Source organism: Bombus affinis, chromosome 18 (assembly GCF_024516045.1).
Source record: "Bombus affinis isolate iyBomAffi1 chromosome 18, iyBomAffi1.2, whole genome shotgun sequence".
Taxonomy (NCBI): Eukaryota; Metazoa; Arthropoda; class Insecta; order Hymenoptera; family Apidae; genus Bombus; species Bombus affinis.
Window position 1 is genome coordinate 3,630,159 of NC_066361.1, and position 27,539 is coordinate 3,657,697.

At 42.3% G+C, this 27,539-nt stretch overlaps 1 protein-coding gene across 7 annotated transcripts in view; it reads left to right on the forward strand.

The window, feature by feature from the left end:
• LOC126926627 (homeotic protein antennapedia-like) overlaps positions 1-27,539 on the forward strand; it is a 155,317-nt gene that overhangs the window by 61,398 nt on the left and 66,380 nt on the right. For 2 of the 7 annotated variants that reach the window (XM_050743038.1, XM_050743043.1), the window contains exon 1: positions 9,484-9,784. The exons of 4 other annotated variants lie outside the window; for them this stretch is intronic. The gene's annotated coding sequence lies outside the window, so the exon portion shown is untranslated. Of the gene's footprint in view, positions 1-9,483; positions 9,810-27,539 lie in introns of those variants that run through there. One more of the 7 variants, XM_050743037.1, reaches the window with a different exon arrangement.

Here is a 27,539-nt window from a genome sequence, read left to right on the forward strand (position 1 = left end):
TTTCGTATCATCATGTGAATATTCTGTTCATTTTTATATCCTTAACTCTTTGAATTCTCACTAAAATTAGAAGTCTAAGAGTTTAATACTGAGCGAGGAAGATATAATTAATTAAGAATACATATTCATATCCTGCCTACCTATTTCATAATTATTACATAAACAGAGCATATATACATTACACACCAATACCTATTGCACACTGTAATATATTATCTTACCCGAGGATCAGATGTCAATGAGGATCAATTCATAAAAACTACGAGAATGTAAACTAATTCATGCAGATAGTGATCTAAAGTAATTACACGCTATACGGAATGTTAGCTCATTTCTAATGTTATCGATACGATATACCGACCAAACATTGCAGAAACTATATGTCCCGTAAATGCACAAAAATCAGCACTCCGCTTATTATTAATTATTATAAAGACCATCGCTTCTTCCATGAAAAAGGAGAAGACAAGTTCTTTAGAAAGAAACAAGGAAGAGTCGAAACAGTGTCGAATGGAAAGGAACGTTTCAGAATGGACAGTGGCCGTTTCATAAGCCTTCAATTGGCGTTCCTAAAGGCGTCAGTCTTACGGCAGGCGTGACATCCGATCGGTTTGCGAGCTACACGGCAAACGTCAGGTCGTTACAGCGGCAGATACGAGGATCTTTGACGGGGCGGTCGCGCGGCCCGACGTACAAGGTGCCGTGGCTTGACGCAAAGTGCAAGGAGATGCGATCGACGATTATGCACTTACGGTGTTACCGTATATAAACGGGCCCCGTATAAGCCTCGCCGGGTATGCATGGCGCACGTATAGCGCGCGGACCAGGCCACGAGAGCAATGTATCTTCCGCCGTGACATTGGGGTCTGCGCTAATCGCGCGACAATCTTCACCGCGACGAGCGAAGCGGCGCGAACCGGGACGACGAGGACGGAGAACGACACCGACTGCGCCAGTGCACAAGTATTCCACTAGATTCGAGGAGAAATTCGGACCAATAGCTAGGACTAGGGAATTCGACATCTTCTAGAGATCTTTTTTTTCGACGGTTGAAACGCCGTGTATCTAGTTTGAAGGTAGGATGTAAGAACACTGAATCGTGGGGACGTGTGAAAAATGTGACCCGATTAGATCGTATTGGACTTTGTATCATCGATTACCGTCTATTGGTTCCGACGTAACAAATTGACTAGCGTTGCTTTAATACAGTTTTTTCATGTACTTTATCCGTTTTGTCAGGGGTAATTTATTAATTCTCGAACAACTGAAATTTCACTTTTAGCCTACTTTCATTATCCCGTCTCTCTCTCTCTCTCTCTCTTTCTCGAATTCATACAGAGATTTTTAGCTTGCGAGCCGTGAAAGTTCATTCGCGAATAACAAAAGTAGAAACCTTCGTGTTCTTGAAACAATAGAAATTGCTAGAATTCCTGCAAGACGCGAGATGGTGATTCCGGAACTGAAAGGATTAATTCTTAATTTTGAAACGTGGTAGTAAATCAGGCGGAAACACAAGAAGCTCTCCGGCAAATGGAAACGCTTCTTCTTCCGGAGACACTGCAAGGAAATAAGTGGGAGTGGACGTGGACGAATCACAGAAGATTGTAAAAACGCGAAATACTGAACAAGAAAACAGGAATGAGAATGAACGAGTGCTGTTTAACACATTTGATCTTACTGACGCATATCTTGTTTTGCTACTTGAATAATACTCTTCACGCAGTTGTTGCATTATATGCGTTCCGAAAATGGATGTACAATGGACGTCGTGTTAAGGAAAACATTATCAAAGTATTTCTTATTGAATTTATCAATAATATTAGCAAATTGACAAGTGACAAGTTCTAGGTTAGAAACTTCTCCTATAATTAAAATTTCATAATTTTTCATCGTGATTTATTAAACTTACCTACTTCTAACACTTCGTTCATTTTATTACCAAACTTATTCATACTATAATTTATTTTTGTATTTTTTAATATTAATAGTTTGTATCTTGTAACTCGTAAGCATTAACAAAATTAGTTCAATCGTGGAAAAGAGTTCGTACCTTAGTCAGAAGCTAATGTGTTAAGATTCGAAGGACAAGGTAAAAAGATCACAGGAAGGAGTCGAAGGAAAAAGGATGCCAGAGGATACGGAAAAAGATAAAAGAGAAACACCAGGCGAGGAGATAATCGCTTGTGCGAATCGAGAAGTGCAAGAAGCGGTTGTAAAGCTGGAAAGAAGGAAGAATAATAACAGAGGAAGAGGAGGAAGAATAAGAGGAAGATGAAAGAAATCGCTTGGCCCGACGCGAGACTAAACTGTTCGCGGTGCGCGATACTCGACGCTCACGAGCAAAGGACAATCGTATAATTAGGTGTCCTGCGGAAGGCTACACAATATCCACAGGGAAGACACATTGGCGGCAGGTTGGTTGCATATTCTACGAGATGCGTTCCGCGCGGAGTAGATAGGAGTGATCGCGAGAGGCTATCGTCCAGCAATCGGAGTGTCCACGAGTAATCGATGCTGGAATGCTGGTAGGAATGTTCGAACTGGTCGACGAACGGGATCACCCGGATGCTGGCGTTGCCTTTAACCGAATGCGCTGCTTAAAAATGCCGCTTTTTGGCATGGCCACGCGACCGCATCCGGTTCCGCTTAATCGCCCGTAACGCTGATCGTAGATGCAGCCGTCCTTCCTGTTTCAATTAACTCGAAATATTCTGCAAAACGACGACATATGTGACAGTGAATCTTGTTCGATGTATAGAATGAAAGATCGACCGAATGGCCGCGTATACGGCTCTGCGGAGAAATTGAATATTCACGTTGCGTGTGGAGGGCGCAACGTTAGAGCGGGTCGTCTGAAAATATCGTAGTTCGCCACCACTTATATCGCATATTCTCTGTAATTTTTATACCCTCCGATAAGAATCTTCTACACGGATTCTTCTATAAAAACGAGGTGCCGTAAAAAGAAGTCTGACGTTTATAAATTGGATGGTCTTAAACCAGGGACGATGGAGTTTGAATAGAGGTGAGAGAATTGAGACATTGAGAGACGATTGAGATTCCTCGAGTGAATAGTAGTGACGTTTCTGATAGTGGGAGTATGTTAACCAAGATCCTTCTATTTCATTGGTCCGTCGCGAACTTATCCGACAGCGTAATTACCGGCGTGTAAATGTATTTATGCTCGGTAGACAGGACGCGCGTCAACAGTACGTGCATTCGCCACGGCCGTATTAATGCCGATAAAAAATTGCGGAAGCCAACAGCTGCGGTGGCGCTCTCTATCGAGAACAGAACGGTCAGATACGGATCTATCGAACGCGCCTATGCCGCTATGTGGAGCGCACGCAGCGAGCAGACCCGTAATTTATTTGCCGCCGGCCGCCTACCTTCCAGCTCCAATATAATCATTATAATTATTGTCTCCCCTTCAAATCGAGTTCGATAATCATCGCCTGTGTATTTGTTGCACGGCTCGCATTAACGGGCCAGTTCGCTCGTACGCCGGAGACTCCCCGTTTCTCCGAACCACGAATCTGTCCTTCTGTTTCACCGTTTCCATTGTTCTATGCCATTCGTGTTGCTTCTGCGAGCCGGCGAGACACGAAACTCTACCTTGCAGGGCGAGCGTGGCGGTAGGGTGCGATCGTTCTTCTTCTTTTCCTCCTTTTTAAATAGCTTTCTCCTTTGAGGGTTTTTTTTATCTTCCAGAAAGATTTGTTAGAAATAGAAAGAAAAAAAGATTTAGAGGTTTGGTGTGCGGATGAAAAGTAACAGAACACGCAAAGGTATTTTCGTAAACGCTATATGGTTCACTTGGAAGATACATCGATTGTTCCATAAATTGTAAAGTAGTGGAAAATGATATCATTTTTTGAAATTTGTTTTAAAATTTGTTTGACGATGAACGAAGGAAGAAGTAAGTCAATTGTTCCCTGAGAAGTTGAATATTATACGCTATACAATCATGTACGTATATACATACTTGGATAATGAGAAATTTACAGAAAGTGAAGTCTACCAGTTTCGCTCTTAAATAGACGGCAACAATGTCGACGAATTCTTCGATAATCTTGAACGTTTCGCTCATTCCATTTTTCCTACTTTCATCTTAAAAGTGAAATTTCTGAAATGTACCACAACGTTTCCCTTATCTAATGAAATTTCTTCATCGAAGCTCGAGATAACCGGTTTTAAAAATTTCTACGCGGAAGTCGTCGAAACGATAGAATAAAAAAGAGCCTGGAGAAGAAATAAAGAAAAACGCTGGCATTCCACGGTCTGGCATTTATCGGTGGCTTTTCGTTGGTGTTCACGATAACCCGCAGCGGCGCTCTCGACCCCCGGTATCGCGTTCTCGTTCGTCGGCGTAGCGGCAACCGCGACATTATAAATTGCGACGATCCATTCACCGTGTTAATTTGTCCGCTTTTCAATTAGCGGCAGAGCCGAGTTCGAGCGATGGCGTCGGCGAATAAATTGAACGATGCCGGCGACGCTGCTCGTGAGAGAGGCTGTCCGTGACTTTCTAAATTCGACATATGTGTCTGCGTGTACATGGTGTACGTACACGTGTGTGTATCATATGTATTAGTAGTAGTTGGCCCCCATACTAGCGGGCGGTGCGCTGCGCCGTTGCCATCGCTGTGCCGTAGCCGTTTCACCGACAGGTGGAAGAAACTTCTCGCTTCCTAGCGCTTGGATCGTTTCCAAAATTTGTGCTGCTGCCGTATCGATGTCCGAAAAACGTTTGATCGCGCCGCGCCACTCATTGCAGACAAAATATTGCCCTTCGTTATGGAACGCTCTTTAGATTAAAAGACACTATCGTTTTGCGTTTCTTAGCGATCGATGTCGAACGTCCGAGTGACAAAGTAGCGGAGAACGTTATCTGCATTCCTATTTACGTGTTGCCTGTCATGCTACCGCCGGTAAACACTCGAAATCGTTCTCGCTCGTGTTTTATGATTGGCCTGCAGAGCGTCAAAATCTCCAACGTTTTATGCCAATGGTGTGTAATAAACAGGCTGTATATCGAGATACGAGGAAACGAAACGGGCATTCGTCTTACAGCCCCGGCGATGCATGCAAGGAGCACCGTTATCAGAGAACAACTCGGTATATCTAATCAGCTAGACCGAATTGAAATCGTGTTGAGGAACGGTAGATTGACGACGGGCAGGCTTTCGTGCTGGGATTTGATGAATTCGCGGTATTGACACACGTGACAGTAATTTCCATGGAAAAACTCGGTACGGTCGGTCGTAATATTCCGTCATTTAAAAAGCATCGCTGCGGCCGCCGCCACGAAGGGAAAAGCAAGTTGGTGCCGGGCCACCTGCAGGCAACTTGGGAGCGTCACGACGCCGCCGTCGCGGCGAGTTACGGCCACAAATCACGCAATTCGTAATTGCCGCTACCAACTACGCGATTTCATGTAAGGGGAGGGACACACGGCCGTGTGTTGGCTGCACGTGTGCAAGGAAATCCATAAACATCGATTGCCTCCGCGTTCGCGTTCACGTGGAACGTCGAACGTCGAACGTCGAACACCGACCAAACGCTAAATATTTCCATATCGTGATCCGCCACTATGAAATCGCGGGAAAGTTCTTTGAATTCGCGCGCACGATGTCTGCACGGCCCCGTTTGACGGCATCCGTTCTCCAAGCGAAATGCCCGCGCGTTTTACCTCCTACGGGTATAGGAATACAATCGTTGGGAATACTCGGTAAAAACGATCGGGAGCTTCAAAGGACTGCATCGTACCGGTTAGGTCTTGAGCATAACGTTTTAACGAATGAGTTTCCAACAGTGATCAGAAACTTCGATTTTACCTATGGCTTACATTTTTAAATTTCAATTTCAATTTGAACTTGCGAATTTGACTCTGAATCTCATTTTCGAATTTAAATATTCAAATCTACATTTTACCTTTCTGTATTTATATTTAAATATTCAAAGAAAGAATTTGAAACTTCCTGCTATATATCACTCGAGCAATTGTCAACATTTTGCCTAACGATCCTTCTAATGTAATTCTTACTGTATGTTGGTCGCTATCTCGCCCATACGCTGTCCAAAATTATGCGCATATTCGTTCGAAACCGTATCGGCAAAGATGATGTAGCTTCTTTTACTGGAAGAGGAGAAATATTCTATTTCAGGCGGACCCATCGAGCAAGGCGATTAGGTTTCTAGTTCACAGCATCGCGCCGTTTGTTACACGTGACCCCGGATGGCGTGGGGTGTGAGAGTGCAACATTGTACCAACACGCTGCAATTTCCGCGGCGATATATTATGTTCGCGTTCCAAGACATTACTTCGGCCTCCGTCGATGTCGGGGTAACAGGCTGACCACGCTGAGTTTGATTTCTTGCCGATGCAGGTTACATTTTCTGCACGGCAACTGGAAGAAACCGCTGTCGATAATAAGCAGCCCTATGACGCTTGTTCGCATTACAACCGATTGATTATCCCATCTAACGTACGATCATCGACTGCTTGTTCCGATAATGACATACGCTTCATTGTATAGAAGATGGCGTTCAAGCGCAAAACTGAAATTAAGATATCTGCAATTATCTGGAACAACCTTCTGTTTGGTCAATGTCAGATCCATTATTGACTGTATATTATACATTTACGTACATATATAGTACGTAATGATTTATTTATTTACGTACGAACGTAATTGTTATTCGAAGCTGATAACGAAGTTTTACATTTTTCGTTGTTATTTAACATGTACGCCGTAACTCAAACCTACGTAGCTATTCAGAGAACTTGCGTGATAGCCTAATTCGAATTTCACCGACGAACGCGAAGTAAAAATTACGAAATTACGAGAAAGAAATTCCTAGTATTAGTATTATGGCCCGAAAAGTGTCCTTCTTTTACACACTTTTACAACGACGCATCTTTGTACAAACATGAAACCTAACCTATCGAACGTTGTGATCTTTATTTTGGTAGAACGAAATGAGTCATACTTAATTCGATAAAATAATTTAAAACGGAAAATGTGTATCCGTTATTTCCTTATAAGACGATAGAAACTTTTCTGGGGATCTAATATTTTATAGGAAATCCATGATATAGATATTCATTGAAACGAAGTTTAAATAAACATCGTAATCTTTTAAAACAGAATAACAGAAATTTACTAGATGGATACTCTGGAATCTAGAATATGACACGATCAAAATATAACATCAATAGAATATACAATCGATAGAAAGCTATCTACTGATACACAGCATAGGCAAATACACACTACCTTTTTTCTATTTCTCTCTTCTCCCTCCCCTTCTCAGCGAACAATATACAATTCTACGTATAATACAGAAACAAGCGTGGCAACATTGTATCATCAGTAGGTATACGTATTAAGTTTCTCTTGTCCAACTTCGAAACTTGATTCCCTTCTACCAGTTAACTGACGTCATGGGCGATAGCACGATCGCAAAAAAGTCCTTCGAAGAACATTTAACGCAGCGAGTAACAAAAAATCACCTCATGGTATCGCATAGATGTTTTGCGATGTATTGCCGTGAACGCAGCGGTAGCGACGCGTCGGTTCCTCCGATGGTCGATCGCGGAAGAAACCTGGCGACGCGACGCGCGGAAGATTTGAATGTTATCTGACACAGGGATCGACGCGTACGCGTCCAGCTCCACGTCATCGCGTAGTATATCACGCGCTGCGTCGGAACGTGTTACCATTGTAACACGCTCGTTCCTGGGGCAATACATTATTCCGCGTTTCGCATTCCCGTGTATTAGTCGGTGTTCCTTTTAACACGATCGCCGTGCCCGGTACAGCATCGCTCACGGTTCCGTCCACGCTAAAAGCTTTCTCCGCTCGTAATTACCGGCGTATACGCGTGGGCCACCGCAATCGTTCCGAAATCGAGAAACGCTCCGGATCCGACCAGGGGAACCATAATAGCTGGCAGAAAGACCTCTCAAACCTTTGCTTTTTTCGCCCTGCGGAGAAATGATAGGGGAAGAAGTCGTTGAGAATCGTGGAATCTGGTTTGCGGTCCGAATCTAATCCATTCTACTGGTTTCTACTGGAACCAAGGTATAGACGCGAGTTTAAAGATTGCTATGGTTTTGTGAAACGTACCTTTGTATCTTAACTTGCTATCCTATGATTTCTTTAGCTGCTGATATCGTATTGGATGATATTATTTTGAAATGCCCATTATCTGTACTTGAAGAGCCCAAAATAGATAGCACAAGTGATAAAATTCAAATTGGGAGTATAATCGGCCAAGTTAAATGTTAGTAAAAAAGTTATGAAAACATATTTGTACACTATTCTTCTTTTAGTTAATGTTCGTTTAATCTCTGTATGCATATATATATTTAGTATTTTGAAGAACACTTGTACACACTGCTCCTCCATTGGGCCCTTTATTTAATCAGTCTGACATCCCATTTTAATTAAGATTGAAGTTGAAATTCAGGCTACATTTTGTAATGAATGCACTCTGTTTCAATTGAGTGAAAAGCATAATCTCTGCCATGAGAGCGGCTACATGTTAAAAGGCAAGGGGTTAAAATGGTTTGTCGAGTCATTGTCTGCTCTTTTGGTAACTACTTTTTGTCCGAAATAAATTGGCCGCTCAAGGCCACTTACGTAATCATACATTTCTTTACATTATAACACAAATTATAACACGGTCCAACTGTTCACAAACACACATAGGACCTTTTCTACCAAATATGTAAAATATTCCCTAGAAGTTCCAACTGTACACGAGAGATGTCTTCCACGTGCATAATTTTCTCCCTCCTCTATAATAAAATGTTTCTAATATAAATACGCAGGTACGTTATACTAAACATGGATAACATTGCCCCAAAGAAAAGAAAATAATAAGAATGTACTATAACGTACGTGTCTTACGAGCTTTACAACCGGAAACAAGAACCGCGGCTCTAATAATCACACTTTAATAGTAACCTTTATCCCTCTACATCTTCGAGTATTCATTTAACGTGAACGAAGAATTTACAACTCCGCTATGTAGTTTACATATGCCAGTGCACTGCATTGCAAACCATTTATACACTTTAATCGTTCGTTGCATCACGCAGATGCGCGTAATTGCTGCGGGCAAATTAATCAACCGACATATACCTTAGTATGAAAAGCATATTAAAAATTTTTCCAAAGAAGTTAGCCACCTCTGCAGAAAACACTTCCGCTCTCTTTGACCGTGAAGATCATTTCATTGTCGGTACTCGTACTTACCAATCGATCGATAGGGGTACCAATATACTTGCATAATTAGCTCGAATGCATTTTTCCTAAGATTCCATCGAAAATAAATGGACTGGTTCCATTAGCATAGGTGTGTTTGTGTGGTATATCCGGAGGCCTAGGTGTAGGTGTGTCGGTGTGTTTCCGCGCGCGCCCTCGCGCTCCTTCCTCCTTCACCGGCGCTGCCTGCCATCGTATCAACATCGCACTTCATAATCCTGCCAGTGTTTCTGCGCGTCTCGATCCGTTACCTCACCGCGATCGGCTCGTTCTCTATGCCTCGAGTCTACCTAGTTCAGTGAACAGCCGTGTTTTCTATTCCTTCGCGTCTTTCATTCGCGTTTCCATTCGCGTTTCATAGACGTTTCGTAGATATTTCCTGGCGGACAAGGATAATCCTGATGGATGGAAGCGGAAACTTATGCTCGAGTCGCGTCGTTTACGCGATCAAGATCGACGTCGAGATTTTGTGCTTCGATCGCAGATGTGGTACACGTGACTAAGACGATGTAAGACGCATTGATAACTTGCGAGGTATATTTACGTTTACGTAACGAGTTGGGTAACGTCCTAAGTTATTTCTTTTTCTTTTTATTTCCTTCGACATAAATTATTTCGTTAACTCGTAACATTCGACTGGATGGCATAACAAAAACGCCATTTATTTCTTCTAATGCGTTTCGATCGTGACTGAAAAGTGAATATAATTCCCGTTAAAATGTGCCCGTAAAATGGCGTAAATAGAAGGTCCGGCTGAGTCGTTTCAATCGTTGGAAAGTTGGAAATTTCAGAGTCCGGCCCTGACACGACGGAGCAAAAAGTTGGTTACAATTTGTTCTGTCGCTGGGGGCAAGCCCATCGAAACGAAGCAAAAGGACGACATCGAAAGACGTTCCGACTAAGGGGGCCCGGCACTTTTGAGTCTCGCCGAACGTCCGGAATACTTATCTCGAAATAGATCATGAGAATTCGACGAGACGCGGTCCTCGCAAGGGAGCCATGGTATGCGAGTGAGAATAAGGATTTTTCCTAGTTAGATCCATGGCCGACGGTCGTTCCGCCCGGTGCCGATATATCAGGCAATACGCGTTTCTGTCGTGCCAAAGTGAAATGCCATTTCTATCCGTCAGGCATCGAGCCAGCGGTGCACGACGGTGAATCGTAGCCGCGTGCTTCTTGACCCTCATTTTTTGGTATCGTGCCGCTTTCGGACGAATTCTAACAGTGTATTGTGACCGAGACCATAAATCACCTCCAGCTTTTAAAAATGCTTCAGTTTGACAGTGGTTCTTTTTATCTTTATTTCTTTCTTTTATTTACTCTTTCGGTTTGCCACTTATGCTTCAACAGATCCCGTAGAAATGTATTAGAAATATCGTATAACAGCACTCGTTTTTCGAACCTAGTCGTTTCTCGTATTGTCACCATCAAGCGAATGTGGCAGGTGATACTTTGCTCGGAATCAATTGGCCGCTCAAGGCCATCAAACGGTTATCCCCACTACTCGAATCGTTTCATCATTGTGTCCCTTATTTTTCTTCATCCTGTGTACTACAAAGACGGACCACGGATAACGAAATTACAATATTTACTACCGATAGCCTAGCTTCCAGCGACCGATTAATTCCCAACAAAGAATATTCGACGCATATCCATTGTGTTAACCCATGAGTCTATCGAAACCGGCAGCCAGCCAGGCAAGGGGTTAGTCTTTGCTAAAAAATTCGTCTGTAAATGCAATCTTTCTCTATGAGAAATAGCAGCCTGACTAGTTGAGCGAAGAGAGAAGAAAAGGGAGGTGAAAGGTAGGATGGGTGGGAGACTAAGCGCAATTTGCCCTGCGGGCCCCGTGGGTGGTTGCTCGATTCTTGGTTCTGTTGTGCGGGATTGGTCAGACGTCTGACAGTTGACGGATGACAAGCCAGCCTTACAGTTCTCCCCTTTTACGCCCTCGACGCGAGGCTTTGGTCCCAGGTTCGGTTCCTGGCCACGTCCATTATGTGCCGTGAGCAAGGCTGAACCGGGCGTAACGGGATTATTAACTGAAATAGGCGTATAAGTCATGTGTCTTCGTCTACCCTGCCGCCAGTCCCTTCTACGCTGGCGAGAGTCTTCTCTTTCGACGTCGTCTTCGCGCATCTAATTTTCAAGAGACCTCTACGCTTGGCAACACTCGGCAACGTACAGGTCTGTTGGAAATTAGAGAAATTCCCCCGTTCGTGAGCCGCGAGAATTCTCGGCGATGGCTGCTGGATAAGCAGCGGCACGCAGTCGAGATGCGAATCTCGGTTACTACTCGTGGAAACATTAAAAATTATTTCCACTTCTTCCCGGGTTTATTCGCTCGACCACGCTACTCCTCTATCTCCTGTCGTATGACTCCTGCCTTTGCTGCGATCTTTCCTTATCGCGTCTCCATCGTTATTGCCTTGATCTTATATGCGTATGACCCATGGTGACAGGGTCATGGGACTCGGCACTAGCTGTGCTTTCTAGTTTCTGTCAAAGAGAATGTTGGGAATGTTAATCTATTAGATTGTCCTAAAAGTTTCTTTCGTTTTAGAAGAAAATAATATAGATGCACAATATTTTGTGTTTCAATACAAACGAAGCGTGTCCTACGACAGTTAGAAGACGATCGAAGATAAAGACCAAAACATTTGACGGATCAGGTTTCATGTTTACATCAACATGGCCAGATAAGGCAGCTGCGTGCAGATAGCGAAAGGCATTTTTGGAACAACCTAATAGAATGGTCGACAAAACAATTTCTCTTGTATATAAACGTTGGTATATTGTTGCGATAGAAAAGTAAATAGGAACAGCTTGACCTTGGTCGCACGTGTGACTCAGAATCTTTTTCCTGCCCAAGTATTGGCAAGAGGGAAGCAAACGATTCGGTCGATCTGCTGGTTACATCGAGAATACATTTTTCGATAACCGCGGCGAGAGATCGTTGGCGAGGCGGTGCTCGATAAACGAGTTGTCTGGTGGCAATTTTTTGATGCCTAATACGCGATAAAACGGCCACGGTGGCGCGATGATGCGGATCTAGAAGCGACGCGCGAAATGTTCAGCAACAGAATCCGCGCTTCGTAGTCGCGCGGTTAAAGGAACGGCGCGGTGTAAGAGGTACACACCGGTGTCACGTTTATCTGCACGGCGATCGGTTGCGCGCACCGCGATTGCGCGAAACCGCTGCGTGGCGGTCTTGCAAGCCTCCGCTAGCAAAAGTATCAACCTCGTGTGTAACCGGCAAACCGGTTGAACTTCGCGTCTTAGTTTTCTGTCGATCTTGTTCTCGCAAAAATCGATACCAGTTTAGTTTTCTGGCTCGATTAAAATTCGATTTCTTAACGAGTGGAACCGTCGTATCTGCGTGTCGCTAGTCGGCGAGCAAACGGGAACTCGTGCGGGAAATTATAGCCGTTTCTCAATGATTCTTGGCGCGAGATTTCAGATAACGACGATTCGCCGACTCGTAACGAACACGAATAGTCCTTTTTTCCTGAATGGTATCTTTTTTATCGTGGTAAAAGAAAAAGGAACAGAGGTGTCGGGAAACACCCCCCTCCCCCTTGGTTTTTCTCTCAAATTAGTTACAAATAAGCGCGCGGTAGGTAGTAAGTAGACCGTCCTTTCTGTAATAATGATTTGGCTCGTCATTTATGGTGAACGGCGGCAATAAACGCCGCACAGTAATGGTACTACGATGTAAACAGGAACAACGCAAATGAGAAGTAAATTAATTCAGATACTCGTGGATTGGCGTGTTTTGCACGAGGAATGGCCTAACGTGTTTTCAGCCACTAATTAAGATTATTCCCCGAGTTTATCGCGTTCTTCCGTAAGCGGTGTGTCGACTTCTCATTGTATAGTTTTGGTGGAAGTTCGTGATGCGTGAGAAAACGGACACGAACCGGCATCCCGGTTTGTGCCGCGATTAAATCTCTCACTCTTCTACGTTACGTATATATCGTTGTGCTTGTAAAAACGGTTATGTGGACTAATTGGTCGTCGTTGATCCTTTTTCTTCTTCTCCTTCCCTTTTTCTTCGTTCTTCTTATACGCCTCTCCTTGCGATCCAGCTTTTTTCCTCTTTCTTTAAAACGCTTCTACATTCGTGCAATCCTTTTTTGTCGTCACGTCACAATTTCCTCCCGCCTCGATGCTTATGAGTTACTGCATCCATGAGGAGTATTACTACCTGTCGAACCTGACTCGTATACTCTTGCCCTGGCCTATCATTTATCATCTCATTTTATAGTCAACTGATCGTGCTCCTCGCTGAATTGCCTGTAGCAGTTTACTCCGGATTAAACCTACCAATATCCTTCTCAAGCACATACATCTTACACAATGTATCAAAGTTTACTTATTTTTCAAATACTTATCGATTTAAAAAAAGTCTCGATGTTTTCCCCCTCCTTTCTGTATCATCGGGGAAAAATGGAGATAGGAGGGGAAAAAGTATCGCTGCTTAATAATATAATAGCGAGCATGGCATAAAAATGAAGTCCTTACCCATCGAGATACGATCAAAAATTGGTCAGTGATTTAATTCGCCGTTTCGATGCGGGACAAGTTATTCAACGCGCGATCGATCGTCTAATCGTTATTCAATCAATGCCCGACATTTTGTGCAGCGTTCGAAGGAAAGGTTAGACGCTCCTTGACGCGAAACGGCGTGCCTTCACGCGCTCTCTATTCCAGCCAATCTCTAATAATATACTTTAACACTTCGCTGATTCGTTTCGGTAGACCACCCAAATGTACACCGATCGAACGATTTAGCTTCGACAACGGTGGCCCTGATTGGTATTGCAGGAGAACGACGACCGTAAACGCGCAAACAAACAGTAGGTTAGTCGAAGTGATTGATAAGCAGCGCCACGCGCCATTCGACGGACAAATACGATCGTCGAGAAAGCGACAGGACCGCCCGCGGATAGCGTACGCTGCTCTATCTATACGGCTTCGTGAGCATGCCCCCAACAAGGAGACTCTAGGGAGTTGTTGAAAAACCGTCTCGAGATTATAGACTGGAAAAACGTGATAGTTGTAATGTTAATAACGAGGAAACAATAGTCATCAGGAGAAAAAAGTACGCGTGTGTCGAATCGGTAGGCAGAGCCATGCACCTCCAGAACGAGCAAATACCGAATCGGAAAAGACGACAAGACCGCCCGCAGTGCCACACCACGGTATTATGTACGACACAAACAAGAATGATCGTCCCTTTCGCGTTTTGCCTTTTGCCAAGCTTTCTAGGCGCGACAAGATATTCACTGTCAGTGTTCACATCCTGAGCATTGATTTATCGTTTACCACCAGCATTCTTACGAATGCGTCTAAACGTCTTTTTATGGAAATAAAGAGAATTGTTGTACGAATTAGAATGTATGCAACATACACGGGTACTGTATGAAGCAGATAGAAACGAGACAAAGAACTAGAAAGTTTTGAACGAGGAAATTTCGAAATCGGCATGGAAACATTCGTGAAATTTTGTAACCATCGTGAGTTCTCCTTCGGATCGGTTGACGAGTATAACCTTAATTAGCATTTTGTACTAAACATATGCACAATTTGTCCGATATTCGATGTAAATAACGAATGTGGTTGCCGGCAGCCCTCAGTTGTAAGCAGTTATTTGCATACATGAATATTGAGGCTCCGATATCGGATTAAGTGACAACTAGCCGAGATAATTGCTTGAAAAAGCAATATAGTGTATATATAGAGTTCGGTCGGCGATCGTTTGGTCGCCATGTGATTCGAAAAAAAGGAACCGGTTATCGGGGACGATCGTGTTACATTGATCATTTTTTTCTTTCTGTAATCGTGATTTTGTCGCTGCCGCGTCCATTATGTAAATTGAATCGACACTATTCTCGACCATCTTATCTCCCCACTTATCGATGGGAGCGATCGCTAAATAATTTTTAACGCTACACGTGGCTTCCCGAAGTTTGCCAAAGTTTTCCGCGGGATTCCCGCCAAAAATGATTCCAGCCACCTATCGAATTCGGCAGGAACCACGAGGAAACGGATGTTCCGGAAAAGTTCGAGAGATGGCGTGTCGTGTGATTCGAGGTCGGGGCGGTGGAGTATGCCAGCTGTTTCCGTGCTGCCACCTTCAGTGGCCCGTTCAAAGTGAAGGCGGTACTGACCTGCGCGTGTCCCGCATCATCATAACACAAGCCGAACGCCATGCTGCCAGAAGATTTATGGGCCATATCATGGCGCGGCATCTAAACGATTATTTGCTGTTAAACGTAAACGGCTTATAAAAACGAGCCTGCATAATAGAGTAAATATAGGCTCGATGTTCGGCCCCGGTAAATTTATAGATCCACTTAAAACGATCTTGTATCGACGCACTGACTGCTAACCCTTAACCCTGACGGAAACTGTCCCGGACAACGTAGCCTTCGTAGAAACCGTCATCTAGTGGATTTTTAATTTCTTTTCTTTTCTTTCGAATAAAAATCAGACAATTTTAAGCGAAATTAATTTTTTCTCGTACTATAAAAAACTTATTCAACGAGTCCTTGACAAATTTGTCTGCTGTTTCGTTCTTCTTATCTCTTTTGTTTTTTATTGACGCATTTAAAATTGATATTTCAAAAGCTGAAGAACAAATCGGACGGGGTCCAACTCGATCAGATATTTGCATGCGTCGATCGTCTTCCTCGTACATCAAGCGCGTGTTTAGAAAGTCAACCGAGTGCCTCCTATGAAGAACAATAATTTATTAAACGGATACGTCATCGCCCTGTTGCGATACTTGTGCGTTTCCCTCATTGAGAATCAGAAGAGTGAATCGCGGCATTTGAATAACAAACGGTATGCAAATTCGGATTGCCCCGCAGTCGTTTAGTCCCCCGTGCGGATCTCTATGCCGCGAAATCCGAAAATATACCGTGTCCATTGCCGAACACGCGTCTTCGATCATTCTACATCCTGATCGATTTATTATTCGTGCCGTTAAACATTTCAACGGAGTAAATCGATATCCCTTTCTCCGATGTCCTTAAACGTTTTGATGTGTCTGAAGGCAATTGACATTCCGTGTAATCGTCAAACAACTGTCAATATTTATCTCCTTCTTATCTTAATTCCTGTCGTATATATTTCATCGATTTCTGAACATAATACATTTATCGATAAATTTTAGACACCTCTTCGATGAATCACGATAGTTAAATAAAACAAAATATCGTCTAACGTTTTAACGCAGGAATGAGGAAATTCATTCGAAGTCTTCAAAATTATTGCTACCTTTTCGGCGTTGCGGTGATAAACAAGGAATCTTTGTACATGTAAATTTTAGAGACCCGTTCGGTGTGGCACCAAAGTGAAACAACGAAGCAAAATATTGTCAATGAAAAATCCAACTATTTATCGTACGTTTATCATCGACGCATGAAAGTTTATCGAATATCCTTCGAAATTATTGCTGCTTCCTCGGTGTTGCGACGATATAGAATAAATTACCATATAAATAGGGTTCGGTGTTACATCGTATTTCCTTGTAGAAACAGCGCGGCGCGGCGTCCTCCGGCGTTCGTTAATCCGACCGGCTGCTCAGAAATACCATCGGCAGGGAAAGCTCTTAATGTTCTATTCTTACATCTCGCGGCATCTCCGGGGCCAACGCGGCTTGATAGCCTTCCTCCAAGAAGATTTTAATTAAGCCCGCCCTTCCAATGTTTCGTCTGATTGGATGAGCTAATCCCGTTCCGTAGAAAATTTAGGGTGTCCCTTCTAGAAAGAGACTCAACCCTGCTCTCATGGCCGTTAACATTTTTTCGCGGCCTACTAAGAAAATTATAATGATTTATCGACCGATAAATAAAATCCACCCTTCCCCGGGCAAACCTCTGACATTCATCTTGTCGTTGACGTCGCCGCGTTTCTCTTGGACAATTCTGGTATTTTTAACGGGCGCGTGCCTCCGCTTCGATTTCATTTTTTCCCCTCCCCCCTTTCCCTTTTTCTTTACTTTCGATTTTCACCTCGAAACTTTTTTACACCGCTCTAAATCCACCGTTACTCACAGCAAAGTGTCTAAAACAAGTAACACGTTACTAAGACGTTTTCCAGGGACGGAATAATTGTAGATCTCCCGAACTTAAAAACATCCTGCCGGTGCCCCTGATATTTTTCGGCCGGAGAGCACACGCGCAATATAGATGTCTTCCTTTTTGACAGAGCTGTATTTTTCTGTAGTAGAACGACCCCTGAAAAAAAAAACAGCTTGTTCGACGATGAGTTTTCCGAATGATGAGTCTCGGTCGGCATTTTTGTCCATCATCATGGTGGCGCTGTCGGGTCTCGGTGGGAGGGAAAGTTTCTGACCAAGTGGAGGGGATGAAAGGAAAGTAGCACGTCAGGGGATGACATCTAAATCTTCCTTTTCGTTTCACGCTGACTGCCCGCCCTTTCGCTGGCTACGCTCCTAGTCGAAACTCCCTTTCTGCTTGTTCTGCCTCCTCGAGGGGGTGGGTTCTTTTGGTACATTCGCTGGCAAAATCTTCCGGCTATCCTTCGGTATAGTGTAGCAAACTTTTATAGCAAAACGCGTTGTTTTATTTTTTTATAATTCAGCCACAGCTTTATTTTATTTTATTAGGTTATTTTATGTATGGAGGTATTAGGTTGTTTTATGTATGTTTATTTTATTATGTTATTTTATTAGATTGTCCGAAAAGTGTTTTTCTTTTACACGTACGTCTTTAAAAGATATAATTCGCTAAAATAATATAAAATGAAAAATGTTGTTATTATTTTGTAAAACGAAAGCAACTTTTCGGATGACCTAATCTTTGTATTAGTGTATTATGAGACATTAAAATGTAATGGCAAAGTATTTGCTCAGTCTAGTTACATGCAATATGTTTTTCCGTGACTCATACTGAAAATATATTATACTCTGTCATATACATATCTAATATAAGACTTGTGAGTTCGTATCTACCGATATTTAAATAACCGTAACTGGAATAGAGTGATAAAAATAATTATACACGTACGTGTATTTCGATTTCGTACAGTCCGACCTTAATTTTCACAAAATTATCTATAATAATAGTAATTACGTTGCATATAATATTTGGATCTCGATAAAAGTTAACAGTAACTTTGACAAAATTATCTACGTGTCCTTAGTAATTTCAAACGAATGAAAAATGAAAATCATGCTGATATCAGTTCTCTAATTTTTCCTATTAAACTCGGTTATCGAGAAATTTTTAAGTAAATTCTTAAATTTTATTTTTATCAGATAACGAGCATCTTTGTCATACGAGCAATCGCAAAATAAGACATCTAGTATGATATTCGTCTTCAAGGTCAAAATAAAACACTGCCATAGTACGGTTCCATGTCCTAGAACCACGTAAGGAAAATAAAATTCTTCCGTCGGTTCCGTAATCTGCTAGCATCTCATTGCGAAATGGGAATAAAGGAAATTCGCAATGAGAGAGAAAGCAAGAAGGAGAAGTTCATTGTCAATGGTTTTCCGGCGGGTCCCAGGGCCGACGTCGTTTCACGCAAACCAGAGCGCGGCCCGTCGGCGCATTTATATTTTTATGGCGGTGAAAGTTGGTTCGGGGGTCGCGACCGTGAAGGCATTTCACGTCCCTAAGTTTCGTTGCCGTTGGAAAAACGAGGACAATAACAAAGAGACTGGAGCGAGTTTCACTTTTGCCCCCGCCAACTATAAGCTCGGCTAAGAAAAATCTGCAAAAGGAGGAAACCAAAAGAGAGTCTTTGTCACTTTTCTGCGCCTGAACCAGTTTCTCCGCATCTTTCAGCGCGATCCCTCGATTCTCAGTCGGAGAAAACATGGAGATGTTCACTTTGTAATCACCGCGCGTCTTTCATCTCCTCGAGTGAATAAATTTCTCAAAATTATGGAAATTCGATTGTTTGATAAAAGAATTGGGGGGAAAAAAAGGTAAGAATAATAATTAACGATGAAATTGCGTGAAACGTATAGCGGAGAAAGAACGGTGACTGGGTTTGCTTAATATGCGATAGGGTGGTAAATTAGAGAATATACGTGTCTGATGAAAGATCGTAGAGATTTCGCGGTTAAACACAAGAGGATGAAGAATAGCCAGCGGTACTTTCAGCGACGCGTTCGTAAATTTCGCACTGGTATTCCGTGGTAATCCATCCTCGTTTCTCGGATTTCACGTAAACAGATCGCTTCGAGTTTTACGATTGTTTCGACCTTTCGAATCGTCTTGACGGTGTCGATTTCGCTTCTGTTTACATTTCTACGATACCCAGTCCCGTTTCGAACCATCCAACGGCTACAAAACCGCGATATCGCACCCTAAATTATGAATTTATAATCGAACCTTTCTACCACTAATGCATACATTTTTATTATGCGATTGTTTGCCAATGTAAACTTACTGACATTTTAAACTTTGCCAATGTAAAATGTAAAGAGAGAACAGAAAAATAAAGCGAACCACGGAGATTTAACACTTAAGCCAGTCCAACTGCTAAATCATTGACTCGTTATTCAATCCTATCTCTATCCACACAGAATTTGATTATATTTTTCTCTACGGGTACAAACTTTTTTAAACAAACTATCGACGATTGGTCAATCAAAAAAGGAAAAAAAGGAGAATAGCGGAGAAAAACGAGGTGATCGCGGGGGTAGAATGGCGAAACACGTCGAGGCCGCGAGTTTCCACGTAACGCGCCGCCTATTCTACGAAATCGTGCACGTGTGCAACGCCGGATTCAGCTGCCTCGTTCGGTTCACGAATGAATTATCGCCCGTATGGGTTGGGCTCTTTCATTTCCAGTCCACGCGGTAGCTCCGTCCTTTCCTCCCTGTTTGCGCCGGCTTCCCCTTCGCTGGCCCTCTCTTTCCGCCGTATCGGTCGAGCCTGCCGTCAGCAACGCTTTTTCCCATCCCTCCGCGATTCAACCTCGCTTCACCACGCTCTCTCTCCCCTTTCTTTTTCCATTTCCAGCGGAAAGATACCGTACCCCCTTTTCTCTCTCCCCTTTTCACCGTCTATCCTCGACCGTTTTTATAGACTACAACAGCGTTTTCGCTAAATATCGAATCTGCTTCATTTCACTTTATTCGCCGAGTTCATTTATTTTAAATGGAGTAATTCAGTTCGGTCAGATTTGAATATTTTTTTTAGCTCGTAAAATTGATATCGAAGCAATTTATGGCGATTTAAAATACGATGGAGTTGGCTTAGGATTTGACGAATTTGTTTACCGGATGTTTGTTGGAGAGTTTGAGAAATGGTGACTGGAAATTTTGCAGAATATCCTGCTGGAGTGCAGACTCGCAGACTGCGAACCTCTTTAGAGAGGACAAGACACCCGTCGCAGCAGCTGCTCCTTTCCTCAGAGCTGCGCGTTTCCAAACTATATGCAGGCAACGACTGCCTTCCATTTTTGTTACGAAATCGATACGAACGATTCTTCGGGTATTTTCAGTCGAATGGAAATTTTCGAATTTTCCGATTACTCAACAGATACATAAGGAAGTAATATTTGAAGCTGTAGTATTTAAAAGTTGGTGCAAAAATGGCAGAAATATCCGAGGAGAGGATTGTAAAAATTACAGAAATTTAATATTAAGTACACGATTTTAATACAACTAATAACTTGGAAATGTTTCGAAAATCGTGTAATTTCGTTGTATTCTACCGTGACGCCATCGAGGAAAATAAATGGTAAAGGTTGTAGTAATGGCTGGCGTGTTTCTGGATGCAATTGAGTGGTTGTTTTCCCCCACCGTAGCCAGAGGGTCAGAGAAACGAGGAACGAATCAAAGGGAGAACGCAATCAATCGAATGTTTTCCTTCAGAACGTTCGCTTACAAACGTGACGGGGAGGAAACGCGAGACGAGGGTAAATTGAAATTCCGTGACACGGAAAGAACTTTGATTGGACGAGGGACAACCCCTGCGAGATGTCCAGCAACAGAAACGATCTCATCTTAGATGAAACCCCTACTTTTCCTATTTTTCTTCTTTCTATTTATTTTCTTTACTATCATTTTCCTCCAAATCTTCCTATTCTCCTCAGTCTTCATTAAAGCAAAATATATAATTTTTCTGTAAATTGATTTTAATTTAGGAATTGATTTATGTAGTACATAACTAAATGCCTCTATTAGGTTTGGATATACACTACAAGCCATAAGTACAGATACACTTACTCGTTACATTTATTGCAAAACTACCAATCTTTATTTTATACATTACATTACACATTATTTTTGTATGGTACTTTACATTATATACAACACTTGTGAGATGTCCAGCAACAGAAACAATCTCATCTTAGATGAAACCCCTACTTTTCCTATTTTTCTTCTTCCTATTTATTTTCTTTACTATCATATTCCTCTAAATCTTCCTATTCTCCTCAGTCTTCATTAAAGCAAAATATATAATTTTTCTGTAAATTGATTTTAATTTAGGAATTGATTTATGTAGTACATAACTAAATGCCTCTATTAGGTTTGGATGTACACTACAAGCCATAAGTACAGATACACTTACTCGTTACATTTATTGCAAAACTACTAATATTTATTTTATACATTATATTATACATTATTTTTGTATGGTATTTTACATTATATACAACACTTGTGAGATGTCCAACAACAGAAACAATCTCATCTTAGATGAAACCCCCACTTTTCCTATTTTCCTTCTTCCTATTTCTTTTCTTTACTATCATATTCCTCTAAATCTTCCTATTCTCCTCAGTCTTCATTAAAGCAAAATATATAATTTTTCTGTAAATTGATTTTAATTTAGGAATTGATTTATGTAGTACATAACTAATTCCCTTTATTAGGTTTGGATATACACTACAAGCCATAAGTACAGACACACTTACTCGTTACATTTATTGCAAAACTACTAATATTTATTTTATACATTATATTATACATTATTTTTGTATGGTATTTTACATTATATACAACACTTGTGAGATGTCCAGCAACAGAAACAATCTCATCTTAGATGAAACCCCCACTTTTCCTATTTTCCTTCTTCCTATTTCTTTTCTTTACTATCATATTCCTCTAAATCTTCCTATTCTCCTCAGTCTTCATTAAAGCAAAATATATAATTTTTCTGTAAATTGATTTTAATTTAGGAATTGATTTATGTAGTACATAACTAATTCCCTTTATTAGGTTTGGATATACACTACAAGCCATAAGTACAGACACACTTACTCGTTACATTTATTGCAAAACTACCAATCTTTATTTTATACATTACATTATACATTATTTTTGTATGGTACTGTACATTATATACAACACTTGTGAGATGTCCAGCAACAGAAACAATCTCACCTTAGATGAAACCCCTACTTTTCCTATTTTTCTTCTTCCTATTTTTCTCTGTCTTCATTAAAGCAAAATATATAATTTTTCTGTAAATTGATTTTAATTTAGGAATTGATTTATGTAGTACATAACTAATTCCCTCTATTAGGTTTGGATATACACTACAAGCCATAAGTACAGACACACTTACTCGTTACATTTATTGCAAAACTACTAATCTTTATTTTACACGGTATTTTACAATATGCACAATATTATATTATTAATATTATACAATACACGCGATGGGAATGAAGTAACAAGTTCATGGCAAAACAATATTTATAAACGGGACAAAATTGACGATGAAATAAAAAATTTGCACGAAATATCAGCAGACGTAATACTTATGACCTTCAGTGTAGATGTACCTATAATTATCTTAAAAAAAAAAAAAAAAAAACCATAACTCAATCTACCCATTTCAATACAAAAAACCACGAACGAAAATACAAACGATGTAGACAAAAGGAAAATAAAAAGAAAAAAGCACTGAACAAATTCTAGTAAAGTAACAAGGGTGACACCCCTTTCTAGAAGGGGGTTAGAAATTTAATCGCGGAGAAAAGGGAAGAGTAATGGCGGGTAGAAGCGGGGATGGCGTCGAATTGAATGTTTTCGTTTTGAGGTGCGCTTTGGCCGGTCGATCGAAGCGGAAGAGTTCCTCGAAGAGGGTAAATTGGAATTCCGCGACGCGAAGAGTAGCTCGGTTAGCTCACCGGGCCAAACAGGGGGTCAGTGGGGTGAGGACGAGGGCAGGAAACCGGAGAAAACGAGTATATGCGGAGAAGTAGAGGAGAAGAGAGAGCACGAAGGAACGAGAGAGGTACCCAAGGAATATTTACTGCCATCTTCTCTACCACTTACCCACAGATTCCCTGCCTGAACTTGTAAACACCTCTTAACTATATAGAGATAGTATCTCGGTTTCCCTTCTCGTGTAACCTAAGCAGTTACGCGGTTGTTATAGTCGAAAGATTATTAATTAGATCGTCCCGTGATTACACACGAATTTCCTTTTATCTCTGTTCCCTATTTCCTCTGCGTTTCTTCGTTGCTCTTTTATTTTCCTTCAATTTGTAATTCCCCTACATGGAAATGAATTTCCTATAGAAACGCAAGGATGCTCTCTGTCTCTCGATTTCTGCATTTCCATCGCTATCCTACACTCCGATGCCGAGAGGTTTAATTGATTCGAACCGCCGCGACTATCGGATTATTAATTGCGCTGTTAATCGGGCACGACGGTAATTAAGCTGTCGACGATTCAGTTTTATGATGCCACGCGGCTCATGCGCCATGCGTTTGCCTTTCGCGGCTCCCTAGCCATCGCAGCTTCCTTCCTGACCATTGTCGAACGCGTAAAAGACCTTCGATTCCATGCTGATTTATAGCTTGCACGAACGTTGGAAATTTCTTTAGTTGTTTTGGCAAATATTCCAACCCAAAAAAGCATTTCTCTATTTAGCGTGTGGGACGAGAAATGTGTTTAGTTTTTGCGATCACGAACGTAACGATAATCAAAGACGGATGCCAAACATATCGATGATTTACGATGACAGATGTCTTCCAGGAAACTCCACGTTCATTAATATTAAGAACGCGGGCGATAAGCAACAAGAATTACGTCGAAGTGGTGTTAACGAGCTCTTGGCAAGTCGAAATTCCTCGATGTTTAATGATGGCGATTAAACATCGGCGTCGCAACGAAAGTAAAATTCGCGATAGGACGGAAACGAGAGGGACACGCGGAAGCGGCAAAACCGGCGGCAGCATTGCCGCGATAATTGTTCGAATTCAATGAAATTGCCACGCGCTTCCGACCGGCCTGTTTTTCGATCGATTCGCGCGCAGCCTCGTTTCTCGTCTGTCGACGCCGGGCCCCTTGTCGATCGGTTCACCTGAATAAACCAGTCGGATATTTGTCGAATGACTGAATCAATATTTGTCGCTAAAGTAGCAGAAGAAGTTTTATACGGGACGTCCTTGCGATTCGCGAGATATGCTATTTTATCGAAGTGTACGTTTGTACACCGTTGCTAATCTGTTAATGGAACATCTTTGCCACAAGTTTCTCTAATCACAGAATCAGAAGTTAAGAGACAAATCAGTTTCAAGTAGGTCGGTTTTAATCCTTGCGCGTGTAAATATCCTACATTTTATTTCCAATGGAGATATTTTCGATTAAAATAATGTAATAGGGGGCTACTAAATAAAGAAATTACGATACCCAAGATCATCCCTGGTTAATAGTTTTAGGTTAGGTTTTAATATCTTTTGTATTTAAACAATTGTACATTTTTATAGAATTCTTGAATATTCCATGCCATAAAAAGTGCGAAAAATGTTTTCAGAACGAAGCGTACATTTGTTTGGATACTTGAAAGTTCATATATTTTTTGAGAATAATTTTTCCTAAATTAAAAAAATATTAGAATTTTTAATTATTTGTTTTTTTTCTCTCTTTAAGAAAAACGCGGAAATGGAGTGATTTCGTCGGTTTTCCGTTCAATCGAGCGAGACACGATCGGCACCGATGTCAACACGGAAATCCTCAGCTTCTATTTTATTCACGACGAGAGAGAGTCAAAGCGAAGAACGTTGTTCGGCTACGTGTGTTGAAAGCGGAAACGCGGAAGGGACTGGAGGATCCGCGGAGACGATGCTCGACACGCAGTGCACACGTGCATACGTATAGCGTTGTATTTCATTCTTCGTTCGCGTAAGAAACATCGACCGATGGACTGTACTTGATTATTATTATTATAAATCACCTATAATTTCCTGCTCGTTTGAAAATGACGAACGAACCGTAGAATGAAATTGGAAATTGAATAGGAAACGAAGAATACGTAAAATTCTAATTCTAATTCTTCCAATTTTAATATGTAACGATGAGCATATTTTTAGCCAGAATGAAGACTGTTCTCCTAACGTTATGTTTCTTCAAACTGAATATCACACGCGTGTTCAAACTGACGCGAGGATTTTATAAAAAAAACTATTTGCCTCTGCACAACCGTTACGTTTCACACGACCGTCCAATAGCGTGAACCATTCAATCTCATATCTCTTTCCAGCCAAACGTTCTTCGAAAAAAAAGTGGCCAGAAAAACAGAGCTGAGCCACTGCTAAAAAATCGAGGACGAGTAACGTGTATTTCGTTCCTCTGTCTCAATCCAAGCAATTTCCATTCGGAAAACCGAGCGTTTTCCTTTGAACGACAAGAAAAAGAGGGGAAAAAAAGCGACGGTGCTCACGGCTTGTAGCCCGAAAGGCAAGAAATCGAAGCCCTGAAACAACGAGAGAGCCGATGCGCCCTCGTAGCTTGTGCAGAGACGCCGGAGACGCGGAGATGTAGAACGAGAGAGACAAATAGAAGGAGACGGTGAAACCCACTAAATCAATACTCTGCCATCGCTCCAACTCTAGCTCATCCCCTCGTGCCCCCTTAGCTGCCAGAGTACCTCTCTCTCTCTCTCTCTCTGCCTCCTTCTCTCTTTCTCTCTCTGGCGTTCTCCGCTCCTCCTTCGGCGTCGTTCCGTTCGTGGCATGCCACCCTTCGTTCCACCCCCGTCACGCTCTCCGGCCCAAAACTTCTCTCCGGTTACTCCCGCAGAGAGTTTGCCTGTGTCGGGGTTGAATTTCCCCCTCGCGCGTCTAACTACAGCTCGCGAGACGTCCACGATCAGCCACGAGGAAACGAGCTTCCTACCGGCCGTCTTTCGCGATACTCCACCGTGTTTCCTCGCTTCACGGTGGGCTCGGTCTTCCGGCTTCCACGGACCGACAGAGCGTGTCCAGCACTTCGCTGTAGGTTCGATTCCAGGATGCGGCCGGTGTCGACTCGCTACTTGGAACTCGTACTTGCTGTTCTATTCTTGGGGGTATGCTCCGAATGCCTGATGAAGAATTCGTTGCGTGGCCGTTCTGGATTGTAGCCTTTGGTATATGCTCGATGCTCCACCGCTTCTGTCGGGTTTGTTGTTTCAAAAGACGAGGCATTGTTTGGCTTGGTGGAAGGGAGATGTATTATCTTGGCCACTGTTTTTAGCTACCTAAAATTACGTTCCTCCGTCTTTAGGCTATGTTTCGGGACAATGGACGCGTAAAAAGTCTCGAACGATCGCGATAAATCATTTGAAGTGCCTGTCGAATTCTTTGTCTCTTCGATTTTGTTCCTACGTGTACCGCGGTTCTTATACAAAAAAGGAAGTCGCCAGTTGGATAATCGTCCGCCGTTCTAAAAGTCGAATCGTAAAAAAACCTAGCATCGAGTTTCGAGCCTCCGCGTAAGGCTACGAGGATCAAAAGGACACGAGTATACCCGAACATGGTCCATACGGATATCACGCGATACATCAGCGAACTGGGTCACGTAGATCTGCTGGCACACGCTCACGCAAGCGTCCACCATTTGCGGACCACTACCAAACCTATCTACGATCGTGAGATACGACTGGTCTGCGAAGAAGTAGGAGGAAGAGGTCACTGATTGCCGAAGGGGACCGCTTCAGTGCGTGTCTGCGCGACCGAGTGTTAGTCGACGATCTGGCTAAGCTCGTTGGCCCTCTTTCTTTTATCCCTTTTTCTTCTTTTTTCTTTCTCTTTCTCTCTCTCTCTTTCACTCTTTCTCTGCCTATCACCGTACGATCGTCGTGTAACTCGACGAATGAACAGTCAGCTGCCGTTTTGACGGTCACCGGGCTACCGACGCCATTTGCGTTGCGGTAATCTCTCTGGCGTCGGGGTCGAGCTGCTACAAGTTTATTTATCGAGTTACTCGACGAGCAGTTTATGTTTTGTTCATTAGCAGGGCTACGAGCCATTTTTTCCCCGCGTGTTATCGTTCT